The sequence below is a fragment of the Macaca fascicularis genome, chromosome 3 (assembly GCF_037993035.2).
Source record: "Macaca fascicularis isolate 582-1 chromosome 3, T2T-MFA8v1.1".
Lineage (NCBI taxonomy): Eukaryota > Metazoa > Chordata > Mammalia > Primates > Cercopithecidae > Macaca > Macaca fascicularis.
This window is the reverse complement of record NC_088377.1, coordinates 107791397-107799758: the sequence shown is the minus strand read 5'-3', so window position 1 is coordinate 107799758 and position 8362 is coordinate 107791397. Positions and strand designations below refer to the sequence as shown.

The following is an 8362-nucleotide window of genomic DNA, read 5'->3' as shown; positions in this document are numbered from 1 at the left end:
CTGGCTAAATAAATTATGCTACATGCATACTGTGGGATATTCTTTAGCCACCCAAAATAATGGAAAACAGTATTTGTTGACATGAAAATGAGTGTACAATACATGAAGTGTGAAAGCTAGATTACAAAAGCATGCAATGTATGATACAATTTTTGGATACTCTATCTGCATTTCTGCATAAAAAGTCTGGAGAAAATATGTATACCAAAACTAAGTCATTATTGGTTTCCTGTGGATTATAGGATTTTAATTTTCACTTTTTAATATTTTTCTGTACTTCTTTGAATTTTAAATAATGAACATTAGTGACTTTTAAAATCAGATAAGACCGGTAATGTTGCAATGCTCTGGAAAGTGAAATGAAATACTCATCAGCAGATCTCAGTAGAAAGAAAATCTCTTTCTCTTCCATTCCCACCCCGCAGCCAATCCATCATGCCATACTTCGGATAGGATTACACTTCAACTCTCTCAGGCAGATGAGCATCTATTCTATTTTTAAAAGCTTCCAGAGAAAGAGGCTTCAAAATTTCTCTGGGCAATCCATTCCAGGGTTTATCAAATCCATCTGAAAGAGAAATTTTGCCTTATGCCTAATCCAAAACACCTGTGCTGTGATTAAGCCATTGCTTTTCTCCTGTAACTTCCAGTGAAAGTAGGAAATGGTGACTGCCGTTTGTCCTAATCAAAAGCAATTATTTTCCAGAATATCTGAAATTATATACATCCTGCAAGTTAAACATACATGCATGCATACACACACACACTCTCAGGACTCTCTAAACAGGCAAGATCATACAAGCAAACATTAAATTCTGGGCCTGAGGGTTAATGGAAGTCGCCATGTAGAAAGCCCACCTAGGCTGTTCTGAATCACAGAATTGCAGCTGGAGCTTGTTCATCTCACTCGTTTCAGTGGTGGCAACATCAGGAACGCACCCTTCAGCAGGAACAAGGGCTACAGATGTTGCAGGAAGCTATCTCAGACTGTTCTAGTTGATAAGGAGGTATACCACTCCCAAGCCTTGAAAAAATGGAAGAGAACAATGGTTTGCTGGTGCTCCTGGCCAGTGTGAAGGATGCATTGTGACAGAAGCCTTTTTATCTCTGTGTTCTGCAACTGCTCCTCTGTCCCTCTCTCTCCTCCTCTTCCTAGTGTTCCCTCCCTCCCAGCTTCGGACTTCTTTCCTTCATCCTCTCCTGCTCCACATGTTGTCCTCAATGCCATCTCAGCTGTGTGTTGCCTGTTTGCTATGTGCTAGACACTGTTCTAAGAATGCCACATGTCCTCAGCTAATCCTCCCATCCACCCTGTTAGGTGGACACCATCATCTCCATTTAAAGCGGTCTCATCCAAGACCTTGCTCCTCTACTCGCTGGGCGCCAGATGGTCTCCAGAAGCACCCTCTGGAGCCACAGGGAGGTTTCCTGTCCCTAGAGGGGCAGGTGGGGAAATGTGCCCAGGAGCCTGCCATGACCAGGGACCAAGGGAGCTGAGCAGGGTGGAGTTGTGGAGACACCACAGGCTTTGGAGCCTGGAGCAAATGCTGTCATCAACTCCACCCTTATCCCTTGGACATTCATGCATAAGAGGTGACCTCTAGTCACCGGAGTCTACAACTCTGAGCCTGAGGGCTTTTTCTCCCCAAGCAGTAAGCCACCATGACCCTGGGGCAGCCCTCCACCAGCAACTCTCAGGTGTTTGCGTGAAAGTACCCCAGCTCCCTCGGCACTTGAGTGGAATAATTCTGGGATGTGAGTTTTGTACTATTTCGCTTGGGACTTCGGCACAGTTGTACATAGCCGATACAAGCAGCTGATATAACAATGCACCCCTTTCTGATTGCCTTCGTTTCCTGAGTCACTTCCCACTGCTCAAAAAACTGCCTCCACTTGAGTCATCATCTCAGGTTGTCATCCTGGGAAAACCTAACTAAGAGTCTATGACGGACTTGGTTTGAATTTTGGCTTCCATGCTTTCATTCCATATGACATTTGACACACTTTAACTCTCAGAATATTGGGGTGAGGTGTTCCAGGGGTTAAATTTCTTTGCATTTGAAGTCCTGGTAAACAGGCAGTCAAGAAATGGCCATTCTTACTGTTGCTGGGAAGGTGATGCTGTTGCTATATGGTAGCTGTTCCTTTCCTAAATAAGAATGAAAAATATCTCCCCTCCTAACACTTCCGGAAACACCACCACGGGCTTGCACCTGGCTGCTCTCCAGCACCGTGCCAGGAAAGTGAAAAGCAAATGTGACCCACTGTGAAATCCTGCTATCAGATGCGTTCCTCAGAGTTCAGTTTCCATTTCAAAGAAATAAAATTGCAAGTAACTTTCAAAGAATGAGTTACCCCAAACTGTTGCGCCTACTTGATAATTAAGAGATGTGAATTCCTTCCTTGGGGAGAGTCTTTTAATGCTGTCAGAGTATTTCCATCCAACTCTTTATAAACACATTTGATTCTCATGTCTGATCCTTGTGTCTGGATAGGTTAGGTTAGGCTCCATAACAACCAACACAATCTCAGTGGATTAGCACAACACGTATGGACTTTTTGTTTGCTTTCTCATGGTCTGCTGGGGGATCCATGCCATGTTATCTGACCTGCAGGATCCACGTTGACAGAGCAGCCATCACCTGCAGCACGGCTGTTCATTATGGCAAAGGGAAAGGGCACTGGGCAGTGTTCTGCATGAGCAATCCAATGTTGTGCTCCAAAGCCTCATTCTCGTTTCCTCTCGTGTTACTGGCAGGATCTGTCACAAGGTCAGGAAGTTGATCTTACCATGTACCTGGAAGGCAGACAGCAGGAAAGAGTTGATGTATAGAAGTAGTGACTATCACTATATGATTGCATCCATTTTATTATGCAAAACATGAGAAATGGCAAGCATACATGCTTTTCTAAAGTCACCAGGGAGTCCGGGCAAAGCTAGGCCTAGAATTCTGGTGTGGTCTTTCTCCCTGAGATGTCTAAAGAAGACTACATTGTGAGACAATGAGAGTCCCACCCCATTCCTATCTCTTTCTCAAACACAACAAACTTTAATTGTCTTCATAATTGTTCTGTTGACTGGCAAGCTCAAGGGCAACGATTGACTGATCAATGATGGTGACTCACTGGCTGAACTTATAAATTGGGTAATAAAAGGATCTTTTAAACAGCAGGCACAGTAAAAGGAAGTGTGTAAAAGTGGCTTCTTCCTCTGGCCTACTGTCTTGTCCCCAGAACCAGGTGGCATCCTCCAGCCTGGGGGATGATAAAGCACTCAGTGCTATCCTCAGTCCACGGTGTTCTCCCTTGGATTGTTGAAGTTTCCACCCAGTAGTATCCCACAGCCTGCTCGAACCAATCGTATGCATCTTTTGCATCTTTTCTCAGCTTCACATTCAGGGAAGTCACAGGGGTGGCTTGAAGTCAGCCGTGGCAGGAGTATTTACACCACAGTAATTGGTGAAGCTATAAATCCAGCTTTGTTCTCCCAGAGAGCTGGTTGTTAAACCTGTCTCAGCATATCATGGCTTCTGCTCTCAGTTCGTCACATACAATTGATTTTTCCTTCATACTCTTGCATGGCTTGTGGGCATACCTGGATCCTTGAGGACTTGAGAGCTTCTCTGAGAAGGAGGGCTCTGCCTCAACCCTTTTTAAAGTTCTTCTCTTCCTGGGCATATACTTATATGGCACTTGGTATTTGCCTGGCATATTCTAATCACTTACATGTATAAACTCTCTGATCCTTCAAACAACCCTGTGAAGAAGGAACTATTATCTTACAGATGAAGAAACTGAGGCACAGAGCAAATAGGGAAATTATCCCAGACTCCATAGCAAACAAGCAGCAGAACCGGGATTTGCACCCGGATAGTCTGGGGCTCTCACATCTGTACTTGTAAGCACACTCTACTGCCTCTCTCTTAGAGCACATACTAGAAGAATAGGAAGGTTTTAATTAATTAGAAAAATAATGTTCAATGTCACTTTTCTGAATATCCAATATCAGTTATATCTGGCAAGCACATTGTTAAAAGTGGATTCTTGCCCTTGCTTCATATTCATCTATTGAATACTGGCTGCATGCCAAGCTCTGTGCTAAGTGATGAAAAGGATACAAGGATGACAGTAATATGAGAGAACATTTATTGTGCTTTTATGAAATAGGCACTGTGGCGGGTGCTGAAAGGGCTATAAAGACAATGATAATGACGGGTGATGACGATGATGGCAATGTCACCATTATTTGAATGCTTAATATGTGCCACACATTGTGCTGAGCACCATTGTGTTTCAACTTTGCCATGCCTTGTGAGACAAGTATTTGTCCTTCTGTGCCCATTTGGCAGTTGAGGAAACTGAGGCATGGGGAGGTGTCAGAAGCCACACAGCATGTCAAGGAGTTCACAATGGAAGCTGCTTCATCTACACTGTCTACAAGGCAGTAGAGTTAGACCCTTTGGGGTTTCTCCCTGTTGCCTGCAGGCATAGCTAAGCAGTTCCATGGATGTTCTAGCTCAGTTCTGTATACTTACTTTTTGGCCTCAAGGAGAGCTTTGGTGTTGTCAATCCAACATCCCTTTTGAATACAGATATAACAGGGGGAAGCCCAGCAAATCAAAAGTAAAATGACTTTTCTAAACTTTAAGAAACATGAATCATTAGCATTCAGAGGATGGCTACAACCAGCATAGATACCCTTGCTATTCATTGAGTTTAACATATGGTGCCAATGAGACCAGAAACTCATTAAGTACCCAAAAGAAGCTTAAAACCAAGGTGAGGACCTCTTCTTTCAACATATACCCCACTTTGTTACTAGAACCTCCCATGGGAAAATCTGCAATAGGGATAAAACTTTGAATTTAGAATTATCACAATTAACTTTGAAATTAAACATCACTATCAAATAGCTGGATACACTTTTAAACAAATATGGTAGAACTCATATTTCTCATTTGAATATTTTTATTTTTAATGATGTTACCATTGAAGATTATTCTCTCATTCAACTGTGTTATCACTTAAAAATATTGATAGCTCTAATTTTAGAGTTGTTTTCTGGTTTAATCTAGGAAATGTGCAGAAAAAACAACCTAGTGTGTGTGCATGTGTGCACATGTATTTGCCTGTGCATGTATGTGTGTGGCTATCACTGTGGAGTCCAAATTTCTGGTTCAATTCAATCAGCCACCTTACCGAGTATGCTTAGTTGTCCATGACCTTGTGCTCTAAAAGTAAAATCCACCTGCTACAAACATTGTAACCACAAAGGAGAGCCAAAATAACATGCTACGGGCTCTGCCACGCAATTCTAAAAGAATAGTTCCCCAAATGGCTTGAGCAACAATGTCACTAGAATATGCAAGGTGAGTCCTTTGAAGATAAACTTGCTTATTTGTGTATTTTTTGTTTTGTTTTATTTTATTTTTGAGATGGAGTTTCACTCTTATTGCCCAGGCTGGAGTGCAGTGGCGTGATCTTGGCTCATTGCAACTTCCACCTCCTAGGTTCAAGCGAGTCTCCTGCCTCAGCCTCCTGAGTAGCTGGGATTACAGGCACCCACTCCCACACCTGGCTGATTTTTTGTATTTTTAGTAGAGATGGGGTTTCACCATGTTGGCCGGTCTGGTCTCGAACTCCTGACCTCGGGTGATCCACCTGCCTTGGCCTCCCAAATATTTGTGTAATTTTTTAAAGGGGATTTTTATCCCACTATTTCAAAAAGATTTGAAGCAGTCACTGACAGTTTAAATCAGTCACATTAGTTTATCCTAGCATTTCATATGACAAAATCTCTAGGAAATGCTTATTTTTGTTCAGATGAGAAGAAAAAAGACAAAGCCTTACAGTGAAGGGTGTGAACGGAGATATTTGGAGAGAAGAGATCATAAAAAACTTCATTTAAATATGAATTTAATACAATAAAAAGACATCACAAACAAATGGGATAAGGGGAAATTATTTTAAATCCTTGCCTTACATTATAGAACGAAACAAAACAGAGACAAGTGAAAGAGCTCAGTGTGAAAAATTACAATGACAATGACAAGTGCTGGCAAGGATGGAGAGAAACTGGAACACTGTTGATGAGAGTGTAAAATGGGGCAGCCACTTTGGAAGATAATTGGCTGTTTCTTAAAACGTTAAGCATAAATTTACCATATGTTCCAGCAATTCCACTCCTAGGTATCTACTTAAGAGAAATAAAATATATGTCCACACAAAATCTTGCACATGAATGTTCATAGTGGTCTTATTCAAAATATCAAAAGGGGCACACAACCCAAATGCCCACCAATGGATGAGTGAGTAACCATGGCATATCCATCAGTGGACTATTATTCAGCAATGAAAAGAAATGGCATACTGATACATACTGCAACATGTCTAAACCTTAAAAACATTGTACTAAGTAAAAGGACTCAGTCAAAAACGACCCTATATTTGTGATTCCATTTATATGGCATGTCCAGGAATAGGGAAATCCATACAGACAGAAAGCTGATGTTTGCCTAGGACTGGGGTTAGGAATGCAGAGTAGTCACTCAATGGAGCATGAGGTTTTTCTGGAAGGGGATGATAAAAATGTTCTAAAGTTAGATTGTGGTGGAGTTTACACAACTGTGTAAGTTTGTTAAAAATCATTGAATTGTATATTTGAAATAGGCCAGGCACAGTGTTTCACACCTGTAATCCCAGCACTTTGGGAGGCCAAGGTAGGCAAATCACTTGAGTCCAGGAGTTCAAGACCAGCCTGGGCAACATAGGAAGACCCTGTCTGTACAAAAATTAGCCAGGTGTGGTGGCACGCACCTGTAGTCCCAGCTAAATAGGAGACTGTGTTGGGAAGATCACTTGAGCCCAGGAGGTCAAGGCAGCAGTGAGCCATGATCACGTGACTGCACTCCAGCCTGGGCAGTGGAATGAGACCCTGTCTCTAAAAAGTAAAAAATAATAAAATAAATGAATTTATGGTATGCAAGTTATACCTAAATAACACTGTTAAAAGTAAGTACTAATACCTTGACTATCTTCTGTCAATCTCTGGTTCCCAAACTTACATTTAATGTGAAAAATAACAAAGGGATGATATATAAAGATTTTACACACTGTAACACAAAATAAAATAAAATACAAAGACTAAATTAACAATAACATTTGCCATACATAAGGCAAAAAGTTAATTTACTTAGTTTGTAAAAATTTCATAGAAATCTGTAATAAAACATAGGGAGATCTCAATATGTAAATAACAAAGGGCATGAACAAACTAGTTCACCACCCCTTTGAAAAATTACTAAACAAATGAAAATATATTCAACCCTAAGAATAATCAGAAAATGTAAATTTCAAGAGCTATAATTTTCACCAATTAAAACAGGAAATATATTTTAAGAACATTATTTCGTGCTCATCTGGGCATGGTGGGACAAATCTACTTGCATGCTGTTGGATTAAATATAAAGGAGGACATCATTTTAGAAATAAAATTTGGCCATTTGTCCCAGATACCTGAAAAATATCTACCACCTTCGGCTAAATAATTCCACTAGCTTAAGAAAATAATTTAGGATGTGGAAAAGACAATGTACAGAGATGTTCAATTGTGGAGTATTTTTAATAATAAATGATAGGGAACTACCTGTCTCATTATCAGAGAATGTTTAAGTAAACTCTTCAACATTCATACCAAAGAATACCATTAAAAATGTTTGTGAAGAGTTTATAATAATATGGGAAAATACTTGAGTTATCATATTCAGTAAAGAAAAAAAATCACCAGAGTACAAATTGTTAAGTGAAAAGAAAAAAATCACATCAGGATACAGGATCATTTCAATTAGTAAAAAATATGTAGAAAAAATGCTGGAACTACAGTAAAGTATTAACTGTCACCACCTCTGGGTAGGTGAGATTTTCAAATATTCATTATAATATTTTTACAGTCATAAAACATAATTTAATGCTTTTTTTAAAAATGGAACTCTTCAAAGCAAAAGACCAAAGGTGGGTATTCCAGAATAGCTCATTGCCTATGTCTCTAAGGTCATCATAACCTTACCTATCAAAAATCTGCCCTGGGTGAAGTGTCACAATGATTTGGTATGATCATTAAAATTTAATACACCAAAGAGAATGCTGTACTCTGTATTGTTCATATGCTTTTTAAAACAACTAACTGCTAGATTGGCAGCAGTAAGTTATTTTGCAAGAAAAAGTTAGCAAGCCACCCACCAACTGGGGCCATCCAGTATTATCCATGGCCTGTATTTGTTGCATTTGATCATAGCCTAAGAGAGCAATTGCTGTCTACCATATATCAAAAGCAACCCTGCAATTAAGTCAATTCAGGCCCAAA

The 8362-nt window shown here is 40.2% G+C and overlaps 1 long non-coding RNA gene across 1 annotated transcript in view; it reads right to left on the bottom strand.

Moving 5' to 3' along the window:
* Positions 1-266: 266 nt before the first annotated feature.
* Positions 267-8362, bottom strand: part of LOC107129241 (uncharacterized) — a 30486-nt gene continuing 22390 nt past the window's right edge. The window contains exon 2 of the long non-coding RNA XR_001489544.4: positions 267-2797. This is a non-coding gene — a long non-coding RNA (uncharacterized lncRNA). The remainder of the gene's footprint in view (positions 2798-8362) is intronic.